Source organism: Cupressus sempervirens, chromosome 3 (genome assembly GCF_028749045.1).
Source record: "Cupressus sempervirens isolate cs-2001-9-10 chromosome 3, ASM2874904v1, whole genome shotgun sequence".
NCBI lineage: Eukaryota > Viridiplantae > Streptophyta > Pinopsida > Cupressales > Cupressaceae > Cupressus > Cupressus sempervirens.
The window spans coordinates 830,731,389-830,751,573 of record NC_143120.1 but is presented as its reverse complement, the minus strand read 5'-3'; the positions used below and the strand labels follow the sequence as shown (position 1 = coordinate 830,751,573).

Genomic DNA, 20,185 nt, shown 5'->3' with positions numbered 1-20,185 from the left:
CCAAAACTGGAAAGCCAAGTAGGGAAGATCTTTCACTTCTGAAATGGTGAACAATAGAGAACTCCAATAGGAACTCACAATACAAAGAAAATAATCCAAATAGCATACCAACTACTACCTACAAGCTGTGCTTAAATAACCGTCGAGGAAACCTTTCTGAGGGTGTGCAAAGATAGCCGATGGCAACACTTACCAACGGAAACTAAAAATTAAAATAAGTCCGAGATATATTAAATCAATCAAAACCACAAATACAAATATTAACTTGGGCCCATATTAATTAATTAAAGTAACTAATTAAAAATCCTTTTATTATATTATCTAAATTCTGGGACCAATTAATTAATTAATTTAATTTAATTATTACATTAAAAATTGGGGACATTACATCACCTAGATGCAATGAGTGCAAAGTATTTCATTCAATCTCATGTGAGATGGGTTCTTATGAGCCACTGCTCATGAAACATGGGTCGATGAGTTTGACTCAAAAAACTACACTATTGAATCCAAGTAGCAATATCACGATTTGACATGTCGTGGAAAATATCTCCTACTTATCCACTGATGAGCTCAGGGGCTTTCTACAGAATGGTTCATAAGGCACAACACTACCTAAAGGTTTTGCAAATGGAGTTGCAAGCTAAGCGATCTTAACCTTGAGGAAACTCTATGGTTAAGCACACTTGAGATGTAGTACTAGGATGGGTGACCTCTCAGAAGTCTCAATGCTTCACCTTTATGAGTATCACCTAGATGCAATGAGTGCTAAGTGTTCTAATAATTTTCATGAGAGATGGGTTCTTATGAACTACTAATAGTGAAACATGGGTCAATGAGTTTAACTCAAAAAACTACACAATTCAATCCTAATAACAATATCACAATTATTGAAAATATTAAGGCCAATGCCCCCAATAATGAGAGCTTCCCCCCAATCTAGCAACATTGATTTTTGTCAACAAATTGTCAAAGAATGTCCACACTTTGGTATATTATCCTTTCTAAGAGTTAGCTCTTCACTTTGTGTTGCATCTCAAAGGTGGTACGAAACAAAAACTACACAATAAATAAAAGAGAAAATAGATAACAGTACAAAGGAAGGAAGGATTTGGACATACACACCCAAAACTATCGATTGTATAAAATCCTAGTTATGCAATCTAAGAATTTGTCATATGCCTATTAAATAGAAAAAAGAACTATTGTGCCTCTTTTCCTTTAGACTCCTTGTCGTCTACATTAAACACCCTAAAATCACATAATCAAACTTATTCCACCCCTTACTAGAGTAGTTTCCACAGCTGCATTTTTAAGAAAACAAATTTATAAAAAATGTCAACCAATCAATAATTCTATTTAAAGGAAAACTGTGTGATTGGCAGGTGTACATCAATCAAATTCCTAAGGAAAAAATACATACAATTTCTATCAAAACAGCTTGACGGTTCTTAGAGAAACCTTTTTAAAAAAAAATGCTTATCAAACATGAGAATAACATGGAAACATACTGCCTCCCACAGCCATTTGGTTACCCACAAAAAGTTAACAAACTTCAAATCTTACAATTTCACATAATTAAGAATAGTTTGAAGCATACATGTGTATAAAATGGCATACCAAGTGACAATTGATAATGTTGATGGCCATCTTTCCTAATGTGTTTTGTCCTCTACAAAAAGTTAGCAAAATTTATATCACAGAAAATTTACATTATTTAGTATAGGATGAAGCATACATGCATAGCGTGGCATAACAGTTGACCAATGATAATGCGGAAGGCTCTCTCACCTATGCATACATTTCCTACTGAGTATGGAAAACCACAAAAAGATGCATGCATTAATATAACCAAATTAAATCAATTAAATAATATACAAATCTTACACAATTATCATAAATTGCATAGGCTGCAAAGATAACTTTTATCAGATGCAATGCTCATAAACATATATATAAACTAAAAGTGGTGTAAAAAGGGAAGCAACCATTACCTTGGGATGGATTTAACGTGAAGTTGATATTATGGTGATAGAAAGTGAAATTGAAGTTACCTTGGGATGGATTTGAGCCCAAAAACTTGCTACTAGGAAAAAAGATTGCCCAATAAAATAACTTTGTTATTTCCCTTCAATTAAGCATATGTCAATTGATCCAACAAAAATTAATTAATTTTGCACAAATCAGATCGCTACTAATATCACCCGCATCAAAAAACTTGCACTTACTACAAAATCTAAAAAACAAAAAAAAACGTAAAAAAAATATTGCTAAAAGCAGCTCAGAAGTGACAGTTCTCAGAAGACCACCTCATAAATTTTGCAATTGCTCCTACACCTAAAAACCCTCACCAAATGGTATTCTAGCCCTTGACAATTTGGTCACACCATTTGTGAAAAATGCTGCCCTGTTACTATGAACCTGAAATGCAAGATGTTGGGACAGCTCCACTGTACAATATTTTTATCATTTTCCTAGAACCAAGAGTAATAGACTCCAAAAACATTTTATTTTTTCAATCGGGAAAGAAAATAAAATAATTGGTAGTGATTAAGTAATATGGACTGTGTAAGCTTTGTATCTCTGAATACCCAAAACGTGGTATCACTGATTTCTTGTTTATGACTTATCTGAAAGTCGTACCAGCAATGGTTTTTTCATAAATTTTATAATTACTTGTATGTAGTAAAACAAAACAAAACATTGATCGAAGAAATGATAGCCAATGTTTACATATACAAATAGTCATTAGAAAGTAAAATATGTTCTCTCCATGTTATATTGGTTGTGTAGAATCTCATAGCTTCCAACTTTTCTATGTAATTTCAAATTACTGATTAGCCGCAAAAAGTAAAACAAAACAAACATTCTTTGAACAAATGGTCGTAGAAGCTTGCATAGATCAAGTGGCCATAAAGAAAATAAAAAATGCTCTCCACACATTATTTTCATCATGCAAAAGCCCATAACTTCCAATTTCCCCATCAAAGAAAAAAATTAGTTGTCAACATTAAGTTTTAACATAAGATAGCTAAAAGAAGGCTTCACCATTAAGACACCAAAAGAAATTGTGATAGGCCACAATAACAGGATATATCTAATCAGCAAATAGTATAACTCAGAAGAAAATATAACTATGAACAAAATATTCTGAACTGCTAACAACTGTTAGCTTCAACTCAAGAAAAATATGCTTCAGTGACTCAAGCCATGACCAATCCAATATAACATCATACCAACACTGCTCCAAACTTCTATCCATATCAAAGTAACAAGAATCGGAATCGGATCGGAATCAGCAAGGCCGAATCAAATAGCGAATCGGCCATGAATCGGAATCGAATCAGCTATGAATCGGAAAATTTTAAAAACTCCTGAAATTTAGAGATTTTAACAATTTAAAACTTATTTTATGCACCCTTTGTTAAATATAACTTAAACACACTATAACATTATCAAATAGAATCTAACATACATAAACAAGGAACATAAATGATAAATCCATCACATATGTAAAATATAAATTTTAGCTTAAGTAAATAGAAACCATAGGATCATAATAAGTCACGACATAGATATATTATAAATGTTGTCAAATCATAAATGTATGTAAGATGAAGATCTATAAAACCAATGAGATCAAATCATAAATGTATGTAAGATGAAGATCCATGAAACAAGTCTATTTGCTCTAGCTCTAGCTCAAATTAATCTCTCACTTTTCCTCTCTTTTTGTAATACTCAACAAATAGAAGGCCTTTTAGAGTTATGAGAAAGAGAAATGAGAAAAAAAATCATTAAAAAAGTTGTATTTTTTTATGTTTTTAAGTTGTCCAATTGAGTTGCCGATTTTTCCAGCCGATTCATGGCAATTCATGCCGATTCATGTGATTCATGGTGATGCAGGAACATCTTGGGTGCAAAGGCAATCTTGCATCACCCAAAAATATTTTATTTTCAGCCTTTTCTATTTTAATAAGGACTAGTAGACAAGGTGGTTACTATTTATGAGAACTTACTATTTTTGGTAAGTTTGTCATATGAGCTCAGAATGTTCTCATTTTCTACAAGAAGGTTCATTTTAGAGTTGTAAGCCTACCATAGAAATCTCATTGCTCAAGCATTAGTATCAAAGAAGTTATTGCAGATTTTCGGTGGAAAAATTTGCAAAAAAATCTTCAGGCTCACCATTGGAGGCCTTAGAGTGCCCGGATGAGGTCTAAAAACTCAACAGAAAGGTGCTAGCGCCATTTCAAACCTATAGATCAGAAGCTGGCGTTTTCGAAAAGTGGTTATAATAGCCAATCGAAGCAACGGTTCATGAGTTAGGACCTTCGGAAGTTGGGCTACTGAAATTTCTAAAATAATTTGTCAAAGATGTACTTGGCCAACTCTAAGTGTATTGTTAGGGTCTGTCAGCCCTAGGTATTAAGTTTAAGCATCTAGAACCTTCCTAGGCGGCATAAAACTGCCTATTTAAGAAAGGTCTGAAGATTGTCTAGCACAACTTTGGGTGATAGTTCGCAGCACTGTCTTGCAGATTACTGTAATGAAGACGCCCATTTGGGTTAGCATATTGTAATTGAGAATTCTGTAATTCTGCATTTGCGGCAATAATAAGTTCATATTTTGTTCTCACATTTGCTGTTGTTTCCTTATTTTTGTTATGAGTTTATGGTATTAAGGGGAGTCCCCTATATCACATGGTGATTCATGCCGAGAAATCATCCATACAATTCACCGATTCACAAAAAATCGCCTAGCTTGAATCGATCCGTCGAATCACATGAATCGTTGTGATTCTCGTTATTATGATCCATATAGTATATCAAAGGCCGAATTTATAAGAACCACCAAGGAAGTGGCATACGAAAGATGAAATACACATAGTAAACAAAATACTTTGAACTGCAAAATGATCAGTATAAGTTCACCATAATATGGAGTGCATAATCAAACTAGAGCTTAGTTTTGAGGGGATATGAAGAGACACTAAAAATCAGTTATATACAAAATTTTAGATTTTTCCAAAAATTATCCGAATTTTATAAATTTTGTATTTTATAATTTTATATCTTTCATGGAACAAACTATAAGTGTTCAGTACCTCTTCATCAAGCAATATGAATTGTAAGCATTCCAAAACATTTTATTTGGAGTCCTTTTAAGCCATGTCTACGTGCAAAGTTATGCTTTCATTACAGGAACTTACCTATTATGACAGTATTGCTGACACATGAACAAATATGCTTGTGGAGTTAATAAATTTGTGTTAACTATAATTTGTTTTCCAAAAACTAGATTATTCTACAGATCTGAAATACTTCTGATATTTGTCCTTCCCCATGGAATGGTAATGAACTTGTGCAATCATGCATAGTAATAATTTGAATATAAACTACTATAGTCTATTTTTAATTTAAGAGCTCTGATGAAAGGTATTTGGCCTCATTGCTTGATACCAATGTGGCTGTAGGCAAGGATAGTTCTGACTAAGACTGTGATAACAATGAGCACTGTGAGACATAAATCATCCTTCCATTGAGTGTCATATAGTGAAGTGGAGTAGTTGTGTGCAAATATTGTGCTTAAAAAAGCATATGATCACATAATGAGGTGGTTGTATAAGAGACTCCAGAAAAAGCATAATCCAGCGCCAGACCACACGTTAGAGCCACAAATAAACCTTACAATATATTTCACATTACTAAATTTTCCTCTCATGCTCCTAAAGGGCTCAAGTGGGCATGCATCTATCCTACTCCTATAAGCCACTTTTCCTGTCGAGCTCTGCGCCTCATGTCAAAGGACTGACAAATTAAAGTAATTATGACAGGACTTAAAAAAATGTTTTTTGGACAAATATTCAAGTTAAAATCAAAACTTAGAACTCAAAGCTCTAGGATCTATAGATGTAAAGTCCCCTTTCAACACTTTTATGAACGTTACCAATTTTTTAAGTTTCCTAGATATGCAATACTTGAAATATATGGAATTTTGAAGAGCAACAACTAAACACCATATTTATTATTTTAAACTCTTGGCATATCAATGTCATCATTAATCAAATAATTGGTCATGTACTTGCCATAAGGAGCAGACATCTGTCAGCTCAGTTGATCGACTTTGCAGTGACTGCACTCAGAACAAACTATGTATTCCTGCAATAACACACAAATCCGGCAGACAATTAACTTATGACAAAGCAGTTGCAAAATATGTTTTACTCTAGCTGTTATGACAATCTGCATTTTTTGGGGATAATTATAGGATATTACTGAAAGACCAAAAAAATAGAAAACCAGTAGAGAAAAGGAATTGCCTTTCATTGTTGAGGGCATGGATGCCGAAGAAAACCCTTGGAATTGCTTTACCTGAAATGAATGGCTGAATAGAACAGACAAGCATAGAAAATCCAAGAAAATTCGACATTTCAGCAAATGCTGCAATCATGCATGCTATCTGCACTTGGTGCCATTATAACCCAAGTAAGCAGAAGAAACTGAAAACATGCAACACAGAGCCTACCTTTTGAAAAATAATAGGAACTTTTAGAAAATCCAATTCGTCATCTCTCCTTGCTAGAAGAGTCAAACCACCACTCAATGATTTCCAGGAACAATCATTACAAATAAAATGAAACAACAAATAAGGAGATTCAAACTAAATTACAAAATAAAGAGAAAACATGCCTCATCAAAAATTCCCTTTACATTTTATTTGTTTATTTGTTTGATAGTATGTTGACACATATTAGAAAGAAAACACTACCAAGAAGTGTGTGTGTGTGTGTGTGTGTGTGTGAGAGAGAGAGAGAGAGAGATTATTGTCCTAAAATTTAGAACTAATGATAGCTGTCATATGGGGGGGTTGAATGCACTTTAATATCTAATTTAGTATCTTTAGTAGAGATGAAAAGCAGAGTCTTTAAAAGAAAGATGGGATCATTTACTGGTTTTGGGTCAACAACTCTCTTCCTTTTGGCTATGACATTTCAATCGCTATATCTCTTGCAAGGCAGGGCAAGAGCGAAACCAATCCCAATATGAACTACGGACAGGAAAGAAGAGACCAAACTTGTGCCCCATCTAGAATGCTTGGGGCCTAGTCCTTTCTCTAGAATCTAGTACTCTTTGATGCTTCACAGAGAGGATCCTTCCAACTAGAGCGAGATCCAGCTAAGCAATGATTCGTGCCAGGAGCTCCCACGCAGTGGCTCCTTAGCCCATGGCCCTTGATTCTACTTTTAATCCAATAGTTGATCTAGTAACAAGAGCTTCAATAGTATTCACATAGCCAGTCAAAGCCAGTTTTTGTAGTTGCTCATCCTCCAGATTAGTGGCTACATGCCTGAATCCTTTGTGGTCCTATCCGAGAGTTCAATATGCAAGAGTTGATTTTGAAACTCTTCCTTCCTCTACTTCAATCTATGTGATTTTTTGTGCATATGGCATAGTTCTTCTGAGTTCATTACATAGCAATTACAAGTATAGGGAATCCCCATAAACAAGTATTGAATCATCTTTGTCAAGAATTAACTTCAACATGGTAATATTTTAGCCAAACACAACAATCAAAAAGACTCTGCACTCTACCTTGTGCTCTATCTAAGGGGAAATATCCAGATCTTTGTTGAAGCCCTCACCAACCAAAGTATCACCCTAGAAGTTGAGAATTCTAAAAATACTGAAAATGTTAAGGCCAAGGCCCACAATAAGGAGAGCTTTCTCCTGCTACCAACATTGATTTTTGTCAAAAACATTGTTGGAGGGTGGCCACACTTTGTTATATCACAAAATCTTGAAAGAGGTGAGCTTTCATCTTGTATTGCAACTCAAATGTGATATGTAGTAAAAACTACAAAATATATGCAACAAGAGAAAATAGATTATGATATAGAGGGAGGAAGGATTTGGACATATACACTCAAAACTAACTATTGTATATAATCCTAATTATGATCAGTAAGAAGTTAAGCATAGAACTGTTCATTCAAAAAAGGAACTATTATGCCTCTTTTCTTTTAGATTATCCTTGTTGTCTACCTTAAAGACCCTGAATCAAATAAGTAAGCTTATTCCACCCCCAACTAGAATAGTTACCACAAGCTACAATTTTAGGAAAACAAACTATTAAAAAATCTCAACCAATCAAGCCTTTTATTTTTAGGAGAATTGTGTGATTGGTGTAGATGAATCAAATTCCTGAAGAAAAAACACATACAATTGTGATGAAATCAGCAGGCCGTGCCTAGAGAAACCTTCAAAAATATTAAAACAGAACTACTTATTAAACATGAGAATACCATCTCCCATTGCCAATTAGTTACCCACAAAAAGCAAACAAAATTATATCACAAAAATTCCACATAATCAAGTGAACTATGATGTATTCATGTGTATAACATGGCATACGAAGTGACCATTAATAATGTGGACAGACCACTCACCAAATGCATTTTGTTCCCCTACAAAAAGTTAACAATTTTAATATCATAGAAGTAATTAAGTGTAGTATGCATTCAGATGTATAAAATGGCATGTCGACCATTGATAATGTGGATGGCCCTCTCATCTTATGTATACATTTCCCACTAAGTATGATTTACAACATAAAGATGCATGTGTTAATATAACCTAGTTAAGTCACCTAATAATATACAAACCTTGCACTATAATCATATATTGCATAGTCTGAAAAGAAACCTTTTATCAGATGCAACAATCACAAAAATAAATATAGTCTTAAAACAGTTTAAAAGGGGAAACAATCATTAACTGGGGATGGATTTGAGTTGAAATTGACATTAAGAAAGGTCAAATTAGCCTTACCTTGGGATGAATTTGAGCCAAAAAAACTTGCTACTTGGAATGAAGATGTCCAATAAAACAGTTTCTTATATGCCTTCAATTGAGCACGTCAGTTGATTCAACAAACAAAATGTGTTTAAAATTTCTAACTAGTTGGAGAAAGTAAAATAAAATAAACCATTGTCCGAACAAAGAAGCTTACATAGATCAAGTGACCATAGAGAAAACAAAATATGCTCTGCATTTATAATTTTCATTATACAAAAGCCCACAGCTTCCAGTTCGCCCATCAAAAGAGAAAAAATTAGTTCTCTACATTCAAATAAGATACACTTGGTAAACAAGATAATCTGAACTGCAAAATGCTTGTCAATATAGATTCACCAAAATATGGAGTGGTTAATCAAAATAAAGAGCAGTATAAGAATTCATAATAACAGCCCTAGAAAACTTTCACCTAGATGGTTTGATCAAATACCAGTCTTCCATGCAGTCGCCAGAAAATGGCATACCAAAGATGAAAATTAAATTAACAAACAATATACTATCAGACTGCAAAAATTGTCAACATCGACTCACCCAAAATACGGAATAGTTCTTCAGGACATAATCAACCAAAATAACACGGCATTATAAGAGAACTACTCCAAACTGCTAGCTATGATGTTATTCATCCTTCCGAAAGATCATTAACATCAAATAAGAACATATTGGTAAATCTTCAAACTGTTTCAGCCACATTCTTATAGTTATACAATACAGAAAATATTCAAACACGTTAAAAAATAGATACTGGACTGCGAAAAAATTTATGCCTGACTCGAATATGTTAGGACTTGTGGGATTTTTAGCATTCGCAATCCTTAGATCTTAAAGATGCTGTATGATTCATGTGAATGGCCATCCTTGAAGTTTTTGTCGAATACTCATATTTTCTTTAGTCCAAACAATAACAGTTTGTTCATACGAGGATTCGTGCGTATAATGAGATTTATTTAGTACTGCGTATGTGTAATACACATGATCGTATGTATCCTTACATGTATATCCTACGCATATATGCTTGTGTGTATATACCTAAATGCATATATATTAATTGTACGTACATGTGAACTACCCAATTATGTGCAGTGTTTATGTATACACATTTGAACAGCATTCACATTTATCAATCCAACTGTTCGTCATTGGGTATATAAATTGGCAAATATACATCTGAATACATATGGGCACACATGCATATATAAAAACTATTCCCATATTAACGAATTGATCTCTGCTAAATCTGAGCTTAAAAAGAAATGAATAACACCAAACGTGATAATCATTTATCCAGACAGTGTTAGGATTATAATTTAAAATAATCTTGGGTAAATAGCTAGAAATAGGTATGAAAAATCTAAGCAATATTGGAATGTAAAACTCAGAAAGAAAGTGTGCATACCAGGGCATAAAGAGAAGAGAATTTAACATCTTGGAAGAGACTGAGACCCAAGAATTGTGCATATGCCATTTATGTATTCCCAGATATGTATGAAAATCTTTGTTATTCTTACATCTTTGGTTTCGCAGGTGCCCATACGCCATTAGCTAGCTGTATTTTTCTAAAATCCAAGAAACATCTCCAACTTGAGCACAGATCAGAGATGTGAAAAACATATGCCTAGTAGAAATAGAAATACAGTTAAGCAGAATTCTAACACACTCCCAATTCAATAAATTCTCGCATTTCTTAAGTGGGTACTTATTGTTGCTTTTATTAAAACTAAGAAAGAAAGTATGCATACCAGGGCATAGAGGGGAGAGGAATTTAGCATCTTGAAATAAATTGAAACCCAAAATTTGTGCTTATAACGATTGTGTATATCTAGATATGTTTGAAAATCAATGTTATTCAAGTACCTCTTCAGTCTCGAGTTCGAATTACCCAGGTGCCCATACAGTATTACCTAATTATATTTTTATTAAATCCAAGAAACATCTCCACCTTGAGCAGAAATCAGAGGTGAGCAAAACATGTGCCTGGTACAAATAAATTACAGTTGAACAGAATTCTAACACGCTCCCAATTCTATAAGGTCTCGTCTTTCCTATTTAGCCTAGGTACTTATTTTTGCTTTTTTTAAAACTACTGTTCAATTGCTTTAATCATAGTTGCAACTGTTTACAAACGGGTCAGACGGCTGTCTCCAAAGTTTTTGAAATTTACATTAGGTTCTATGCTAGGGTTTTATAAGGGATGAGTTCATGGAAAGATTTATAAGAGATGAGTTATATGAGGAAATTTAAAAATTTGAACGGAGGAGCTATGAGGGATTTAATTTAAAAATTTGAATGGAGAAGCTATACAACGGTTATAGAAGATTTTCAGTGCAGCACCTGCAGATGCTTGCTGCGGTGGGGCCTGAGCAGTTTTAAGTTGGGCTCGTGTTCCACCGGATTTTCTTTAAACTCTTTTGTAATTTTCTTTGCATATATCTTTAGGTTCAAGTTATTTTATTTTTTACTATTACGTAATTGTATATTATATTTAAATTATTATTGTATTACTATATTTTAATAATTATAATATTATAATCTTTTGCTAATGAAGTTTGGAAGCTTAATCTCTTACAAAATGAGAGGGGTGGGGTGAAATGGGACACCCTAAATTTAATTTGGGTTAAGATAAACTTAGTTAAAGTTTTGAAAAGAAACCTAGGATCAAATGGAGTTGGTTGTCTAACAAGGGATAAATTTGGGAAGGTGGTGAGCACATAAAATGATGCAGAATTTAAAATTGCTCTCATAAGCATGAAATGTGGAACCAAACTAAAGGTGGATAAACTTCATTTGGAAGGAAACTCTCTTCTAATGGCAAATGTGTTAGAGATAGATAATATTGAGAGGGGGGCGAATCAGTATTCTACAAACTTTTGCCCACAAGTGGATATTATTAATTACTTTGCAATATGCATATGAAAGTAAACCAGTAATGTTGAACAGTAAATAAAACCACATACAAAGAGAACTCATAACACCATTATTTGTTAATTAGGAAAACCCTGGCCAAGGGAAAACCCCAGTGGGGATGGAACCCACAAAATGATCCACTAAACCAAAAGAATCATGCTAAGGATATTGACCCTGTTAGAAGTCTGTGAATTACATATAGTGCCCCAATCCTTGTTAGAAGACTAGGCTTTATTAAAAGCCGCAACCCTGTTAGGAGTTGTTCACAAAGTATGCAAGATGAGCCCACTACCCAAACATGCAATATACAATTAAGTCACTTCACAAGAGTAGATATACATACAATATTGTCTTACTATCGCACTTCACAAATCCTTTGATCATACACCAGATCTCGCATTATATAAAGCTCACATATCACATAAACATCCTTCACAATAGTTTGCATGTTATTACACTACATTCTTAGTTGCGCAAGATATGATCTTTACTTATACCTTGCTTATTAGCAAATTGTGTTTAGTCGGTCTTGATGCTCCCACACATTTGATAAATTAACTCAGGGCAACATCTAGGATGTCATCCCATCATAGTTAAGTAATTATTTTGTTACCAAAATAATTTCTTAAGTCATACATATCATTTTACTATCATGCTTTGTTCTGCTATATTAATTACATGTACTGGTAATTCCTCTGCAACTAATTTCGTATTGTCTGTACAAATCTATGCACTGGTACACATCATCATGACATTGTCAGGTATCTGTCCTCAACTCCGCATGTGACAATTCTGACTCTATCATCCGTACTCACAGAATCTATCTCTATGTTGCTACAACTGACTTAGACAATTTTTTGTCTTATGATTTCAAAATGAAATACCAAAATGTAGGTTGCCATAAATGACAATACTAACTTATCTCACCTAGCCATATTGCCAACAAAATGCAATCAAATAAAAATACACCTCTAATTGAAAGCTACATATGTGGATAACTCGATTTGGACGTTGATTGGGAAATTCTTAGATTTTTTAATTACCCATGTGTATAAAGAGGGCAATGAAATTATTGATGAATTGGCTAAATTGATGGTTGGGCCAATCCAATAGTGGTATTCTATGTTGCGTAATATGAGTGAGTGAGAATTTACGTTGGTGGAGTTTGGGTTGCATCCATGGTGGACATGTGAGAGATTACAATTATTATGGGAGTTGGATATCATGATTTCTCCCCTTTTGAGAGAATGATTTGTAGATAGTGTATTGGTCTACAATCTAGCAAAAAGGTTCAAAACCAAAGGCTTGTGTGGTACAAATTCATTCTCTATTAGCTCATGCTTGTGCCAACTCTTAGATCTACATCTAGCAAGGTTGTAAGGACAACAAACTTTATTGGCTCTAATACAAACAAAATAAATAATACTAGAAGGTGGGTTTGGCATCAATAGAAGGTCATATAAAACAATAATAGCTTTATGAAGATTTTCATAAATGAGTTTGGGGTTTCCTCTTTCCCCCACAAACTCATTATTTTTTAAGATTGTCTTGTGACATCAGTTTAGTGAGTTGTGGGAGTGTTAGAGAGTTGGAGATGTATACTCCAGTGAGACTAATGGACCAAAGAGTACAAATGGCATTTTTACATGAAGTCTCTAAAATGAGACTAAGGAAGATTTTTAAATTTGATAACCATTTGGTCATGCATACTATCATAATGTTGTTGAGGGTTAATTTATCTCTAGGAAAATCACATGAATAGGGTTATTTATGATGTTTCTATCATCTTCCTAATGTTCATTCCAGATGCAAGGGAGTTCGAGAAAATGGTCAAGGATTTATGTAAGAAATTGGTTAGAGGAAGCTATCTATAGGAGTTAGAGGATGTGTTGGAGAATATTGATGATGAATCAAGGCATCCCATTACTAAAGGATTTCTATGTGGTTCACAAAAGTGGGTGTGAGGTGGAAACATATCCTACTATCCATTACAATCCTAACAATATTTTCATGCAAGTGATTGTTAGTGGGACAAAATATGTTGTTCCTAGAATTAATGTTGGGCTTGGGGGAAGAGGAAAATGGTAGGTGGACTCAAAAGTAAATACAGGATGAAAGCCTAATGGGTCAAAACAAGGAGAACTCAGACTCAATGAGCAACATGTTGATAGTGGAGGAAACTATGTATTATTCTCTAGTAAGTACTCTACATCTATGGAAGTGTCTAGGGAAAAGCCCTTGGAGATGTTGTTAGAGTAATTAGATATTTTCTAATTAACTTTAGTTCACTTAAGCTAAACTTTAGGCATATAATAATTAATTCTTTTATTAATTATTACTATGCAACCTAGGTTAGACTTTTTAGGGTTTTGATCTCTTTTATAAGGATGATCTCTCTTTGTAAATTTAATTCATTTAGTTTTGATTATAGCAATCTCTTTTTTTCTCATCAAGAATGTCTCATCTATGGATCTAACAATTCCTACCTCCATAGCTTTTTGTCTCTCTCTTCTATAATAGGTGTTTGCGTGCAGGTGATTCTTGAGAGCTGTGGGGTTGATCGTTCATCAACTTCAATATGGTATCAAAGCTCCAAATCTGCATGCCCTTGTTCTATTCGTGAGAGATTTGGCATCGGATCTGACATTGGTTTTCAAATCTGAACTTTCAGCATTTTTTATTGGACTTGGGGGGGTCACTAACTTTGGAGGCACTTTGAGCAAAAATAGGCATCACTGTTACGCTTAAAGCACTCGAAAACTCCCATTTCCATATAAAATACGTCCAGCCTAGATGCTGTTGAAATTAGCGGAGGTTATTTTGACCTAGACATGCAAATCTAGACAAATAATATTTTTTATTTTTCAAAAAAATAATAATGGACAGGCGATTTTTTTGTTTATTTTTAACAAAAAATTGCATCTAAGCATTGGAGTTTTTTAAGAGAAAGGAACAATTTGTTTGGACAAGAGCTATTAGAGGTACCCCCTACCCATTTTTGGTGATTGTGCCACCAAATCTCCTATCCTAGTGTTCTTCTCTCTGGTCGATGGTCCCTCCCTGCTCAGGCATCCTTTTCTCTAACATGTGTTGGGAATGCAGTTTTTTTGGGAGGCGTGAAGTTTGTTTTAAGTGAGGGAAGTTTTCTGAGACTTTGCAAAATTTGGTGGTCTTGTGCGTGATTTTTTCATTTTGATTGGGAGTTTGTTTTTTGATTGGTGGAGCACCGCATTTTCGAGTTCTATGGGCTCATAATGGACCTCTTGGGCACTTAATGGACCCCTACAGCGATTAAAGTGGCTGGTCTTTGGCACGAGTCTCAGCCTCTGCCCCATTTTGTGTTACCCGTGAATGGTGACGTCTTTGAAATCAGAAAGCAGTTTGTGGAAGATTGGAGCGTCCATGGTCCTTGCCTCCTTTGCGGCTCTTCCTCCACTGTCACTGCCCTCCACCCTCAGCTCCGACAATGCGGCTCACCTCCTCCACACTCCGCTGCTCCTCCTGCTATTTGGAGGCACGCACAGTTTGGCAAGTTTTTCTTCAAACACGATGACTCTGTTGCTCCACCGGTGACGTTCTCTTGCTTTCCTTTCCCTTGCCTGCACGTTTGATCAGTCTTCAATGCATATTTTCTTCTGGAGGATGTGGCTTGGATATTGACGGTTTTGATGCCTGATTTGATAGAATGCTTGGCGGGATTTTGACTCCACCTTCCACCTTGAAATCTACAAGGCCCATTCTCATGCACGATTTATGTCTGCAACGGTTTGTGGTATGTCATTTTTTGCAGGTTTGTGGAAAACATGTGGTGGCATGTATAGAGGTTTCCCATTTGTTGTGGCATTCTTCCCAGCATCTACTCCTTGATTGGTGGTTTTCGCTCCATGTGTGGGCTCCATCTGCAATTTATGATAAGCCATGTCATCCTTTCTTTCCACCTTGGGCCTACCATTGCCTAGATTTTCTAATATCTGTGGGTATCGCTTTGTTTTTTTTTACCATGGTATTTATGGGCATGGTCAGAATTCATATGTATAGTTTTTTAGTAGAGAGGGTAATCTCTTTTCAAATGCCCATGTTGACATGTGCTTGAATTTTACTGGTGAAGGGAGTTTTTTTTTTTTTTAAACAAGTAATTTTTTTTGTGGACCACCTGCATTTTTTTAAATGGAGTCTATTTTGGCCACCAGTTTTTAATCCGGCACTGACCCTTTGCCTGGCTTTATGTTTCTAGCGGTCGGATTTTTTTTTTTTGATAGGGGTCATTTTCAGACTTTTTTTGCCTTAACAATCATTTAACCATCAAATTTGGGCTTGTCACTTGTTGACATGAATACTGCATCACCACTTCCTGTCACCTCCTCAACCTTTGTTTGGACCTACGTTCACATTTTTGCTCATATCTCGAGCATACAAACTCCATTTTTTTGCAAATGAGATATTGATGAAAAGTTGGTTCTGAGCCCATCATAGTGGTACAGGTGATTTTCAATTTTGATGATTTTTTTATGGCTTTTTCTGTTGTCAAAGTCTAGAGTTCCTTTTTGTACTCTGGGAGACACATATCTTGAGCATTTGATCTCCGATTTGAAAATTCTTTATATCATTGGAAAGCTCTTTCTGAGCTCTTTCTAGTGATGTTGGTTGTTTTTCTAGATTTTGCTCCAGGCACATTCTATTCAATCTTCTACATTTTTTCATAATGGTGGATAACTTGGTTGTTTCAGGTCTAGGGATTGATTTCTTTGCTTCAGAGGATTTTTCATGACTTGTATGATCTATTGTGCTAGTCTTATGTCTCTTCTGGTCTATTTAGACATTATTTGTATGCATTCTTGCAAGTGCACTAAGATAAATGTCATACTGCATCTATATTTTTGTTTCAGTTGTTTGCCTTGTTTTGCCTTCTGATTTGAGTAGTGTCATCTAAGGACACTCATGCAGATTATTGTATTCTTGGGATTCATTATGTCTTCTGTCTTATTGTGCATCCACCATTCTAATAAAGTGCCATGGGGGGTTGATGTTTTGCCTTTGTTTGACATCTTCCTTTGTCTAGTGAGTGTTCATTTCATGACATTAGCCTCATGACATATTTGAGATTGATCACCTCAGTACACACATATGTACTCTTTTATGCATCTTGATCGTAGTTCCTTGACATGTGGTTCTTTTGGCCCACTTTTCTAGTTTCCTATCACCTCACCCTTGTCTGCATTAGGGGAGGTTCTTCTATTGTTTCTCATGCTTTCTTGGTTCGATTAATCAGCTCTTCAAGCTTTGGTATTTTATGTCATCTATATCTTCAAGTTCAATTGTTTGCCTTTGTGTGCCTCCTGATTTGATACAAATTATAGTCTTCTCTACCTAGTCAGGTTCTATTTCAGTGGAGGTTCTTCAGATTAGTAATTACTTTTGATAGAGTTTTGCAACTTCTACATGCTTCAATGGTGTTCTTTAGGATCATCTTTTGTTCCTATCTTCTGGGACATTCCCTAGTTTGGAGGCTTCTTCAATCCTTCACTAGTTATTTTCAGCATTTTTTTTGTCTTTTTTTGGAGTAGGGTTTTTCCTTTGTGGTTTTCTCTATTTCTCCTCTTTTCAGAGATTTGGTTGTGCTTGGGCACCTCACTAAGCCTTGTTTGTCGGGACCCAATTTTGCTTTCAATAGTAGTTTTTAGATTTTTAGCTACTCCTTAAGTTTATCTTAAGGGGGGGTGTTAGAGTAATTAAATATTTTCTAATTAACTCTAGTTCGCTTAAGCTAAATTTTAGGCATATAATAATTAATTCTTTTATTAATTATTATTATGCAACCTAGGTTAGACCTTTAAGGGTTTTGATCTCCTTTATAAGGATGATCTCTCTTTGTAAATTTAATTTATTCAGTTTTGATTATAGCAATCTCTTTTTTGCTCATCAAGAATGTCTCATCTATGGATTTGGCAATTACTGCCTCCATAGCTTTTTGTCTCTCTTTTGTAACAGGTGTTTGTGTGGAGGTGATTCCTGGGAGCTGTGGGGTTGATCATTCATCAACTTCAACAGATGTGTTGTCCTTCATTTTATAATCACAAATTGGAGGCAACACTACGAAACTTTGACGTTAAAAGTTTCCAATTACTCTAAGTTGATTCACTATCTAATTTGTGAAAGTTGAATTAATCTCCCCTAATTCATATTATGAATCCTTTGACTTGAGGTTCTCATCAAGTTTCCCTTGTTATCATCAGCTTCATTAGATTTATTAGATTTATCCAATCTAATGGCATTCGCTTTATTTTTTAGGCCTTCAAAGTTCCTTTTCGTGTTTTGCTATGTTTTTTTTAGTTGTTTTAGTTCTTTTGTTCCATTCAATCTCTTACTTCTGGTCACAGGCTTATTTTGAGTTATTGTAACACTTAATCAAGATTACCAATCAAAAGATATCAAGGTTTAAGTGGATGTATAATAGGACTTAAGAACCCCAATTGCATATTTTAAACTTTAAATCTTTTATTTTGTTGTTATGTAACACTTTTTGATGATTTTAACTAAAAAATACTTTTAAATGTGTTAATAAGTTATAAAGTTGCACTTTTTGATCTTTTAAGTTATAACTTAAATCACTTAAGCTCTAAAGTGCACTTTTTGAACCTATTTACACATTACACATGCACTTTAAGTTATAACTTAAAATCACTTAAGTGAAAAGCGCACTTTTTCAAGTCATTTACACATTACACATGACCTTGTATTTGCAATATGTAATAGGCTCCAAGAAGTGTGATTTCACTTACGTGAAACAATTAGACATGTGCAAAATAGAAACCAAGTGAAAAGAACAAATTAAAACAAGTCAATAACATATGCTTGCAAGTGAATATGAAAATGCATATGAAAAGTGTGATTTACTATCATTTACATATGCAAATGAAGTTCAAAAGTGTGATTTGGTTTCAAATTCTCTCATTTCAAGTGTTAAATTGCACATCTTGAAGCATGTTACATCAATTTTCCCTGTTTACATATCAGTCAAGTTTGTTTTTAGTGACATATACTTATTCAGATTATAAGTATATACCGAGCTTATTGTATAGTTAACAGTGTTTGCCAAGCATTTCAATTGTTGTCAAGTTCTACAGTTGCTACGGAGTCCTCTGGACAAATTTTAATGTAAACTGAGCAGTTACAATTAGTGTGAAGATCAGTAGTGTAAACTGAGCATCTCAATGTATGCCAAGTTTACCAGTGCAAATCGAGCTGTGCAGTGATTACCGAGTTCACAGTTGTTGTGATGTGAGTCCAATGTTAACCGAGCTACTCAGCGTTAACCAAGTGACTCAGTTTATACTAAGCTAAGGGTGATAGTGTTTACCGAGCTATACAGAGGTAAACAAGTGATTCAATTTATATAACAAGTTTCACAATATCTACCGAGTCACCAGCACAGACCAAGTTCAAGACTATTTGGAAGTGATCAATATGGACCAAGCTTCTACGTCCACCGAGTAGGTGACGGTGTTGAGCAATGATAGTGGATGTCAAGTATCAGAACCTCACCGAGTCAGTCTTCAGAGCCCAAGTGTCTACATTTGAGCCGACTTTGTAATATTTGTGTAAACTTATATTGTGGCCGACTTTGTAATTTGTATAATTGGATTGGTATATATGTAATGTATTGCATCACATCCAATGTGTGAAAGTGTCAATGCGATAATCAATGAATTGTAGAAAGTGTGAATTACAAAGGCTACAACAGTATAAGGAGAAGAAAAGATTCATCTATCACAGCAAGGTGATTTATACACTTAAAGGAATCTCATTTAGCAAACCAAGTTGTAGATCAGAGATCAGCTACTACTTCATCCTAACAGGTGGATTAGTCAAATCCTTTAATAAGGTAGACCTAACAGTCTTATGCAAATCTCTTTACCGAGTGCATGCTTCATTGTATGTTTGTAAATCCTCTAACAAGGTGGACTTAGCAATCTTTATTGCTCCTAACAGGGCAGATCATCAGAAGTGATCAATGTAATCCTTAACATGCCAACTTTATACTGCAATACTAAAGCTTGTGGTTATCATCCCCACCCTAGTTTTACTTTCTATTTGGAAGGTTTTGGGTCACCAAATCTTTGTGTCAAAGTGTTATGAATGCTTTCATGTTTTTAGTTTCTCATGCATGCAATTAGATCTGTCATGAGCCCAAAATAAAAGCATATATGAAAATTCAATAATATATTATATGATTAAGAATAATAATATAAATATAAACATATTTGATTAAATATATTAATTATGTAATATATATATATATATATATATATATATATATATATATATATATATATATATATATATATATATATATATATATATATATCTTGAAACTAATATCATTGATCTTATTCCTAAACTCATTAATAAATCGTCATTTATTC

The 20,185-nt window shown here is 34.3% G+C and overlaps 1 long non-coding RNA gene across 1 annotated transcript; it reads right to left on the bottom strand.

The window, feature by feature from the left end:
* Window positions 1–6,151: 6,151 nt before the first annotated feature.
* Window positions 6,152–10,861, bottom strand: LOC149569358 (uncharacterized). Its single transcript, XR_016361446.1, has 4 exons — window positions 10,713–10,861; window positions 10,255–10,414; window positions 6,323–6,462; window positions 6,152–6,161 (listed from the first exon to the last, which is right to left on the bottom strand). It is a non-coding gene; the product is annotated as an uncharacterized LOC149569358 (long non-coding RNA).
* Between the last annotated feature and the right edge of the window lie 9,324 nt (window positions 10,862–20,185).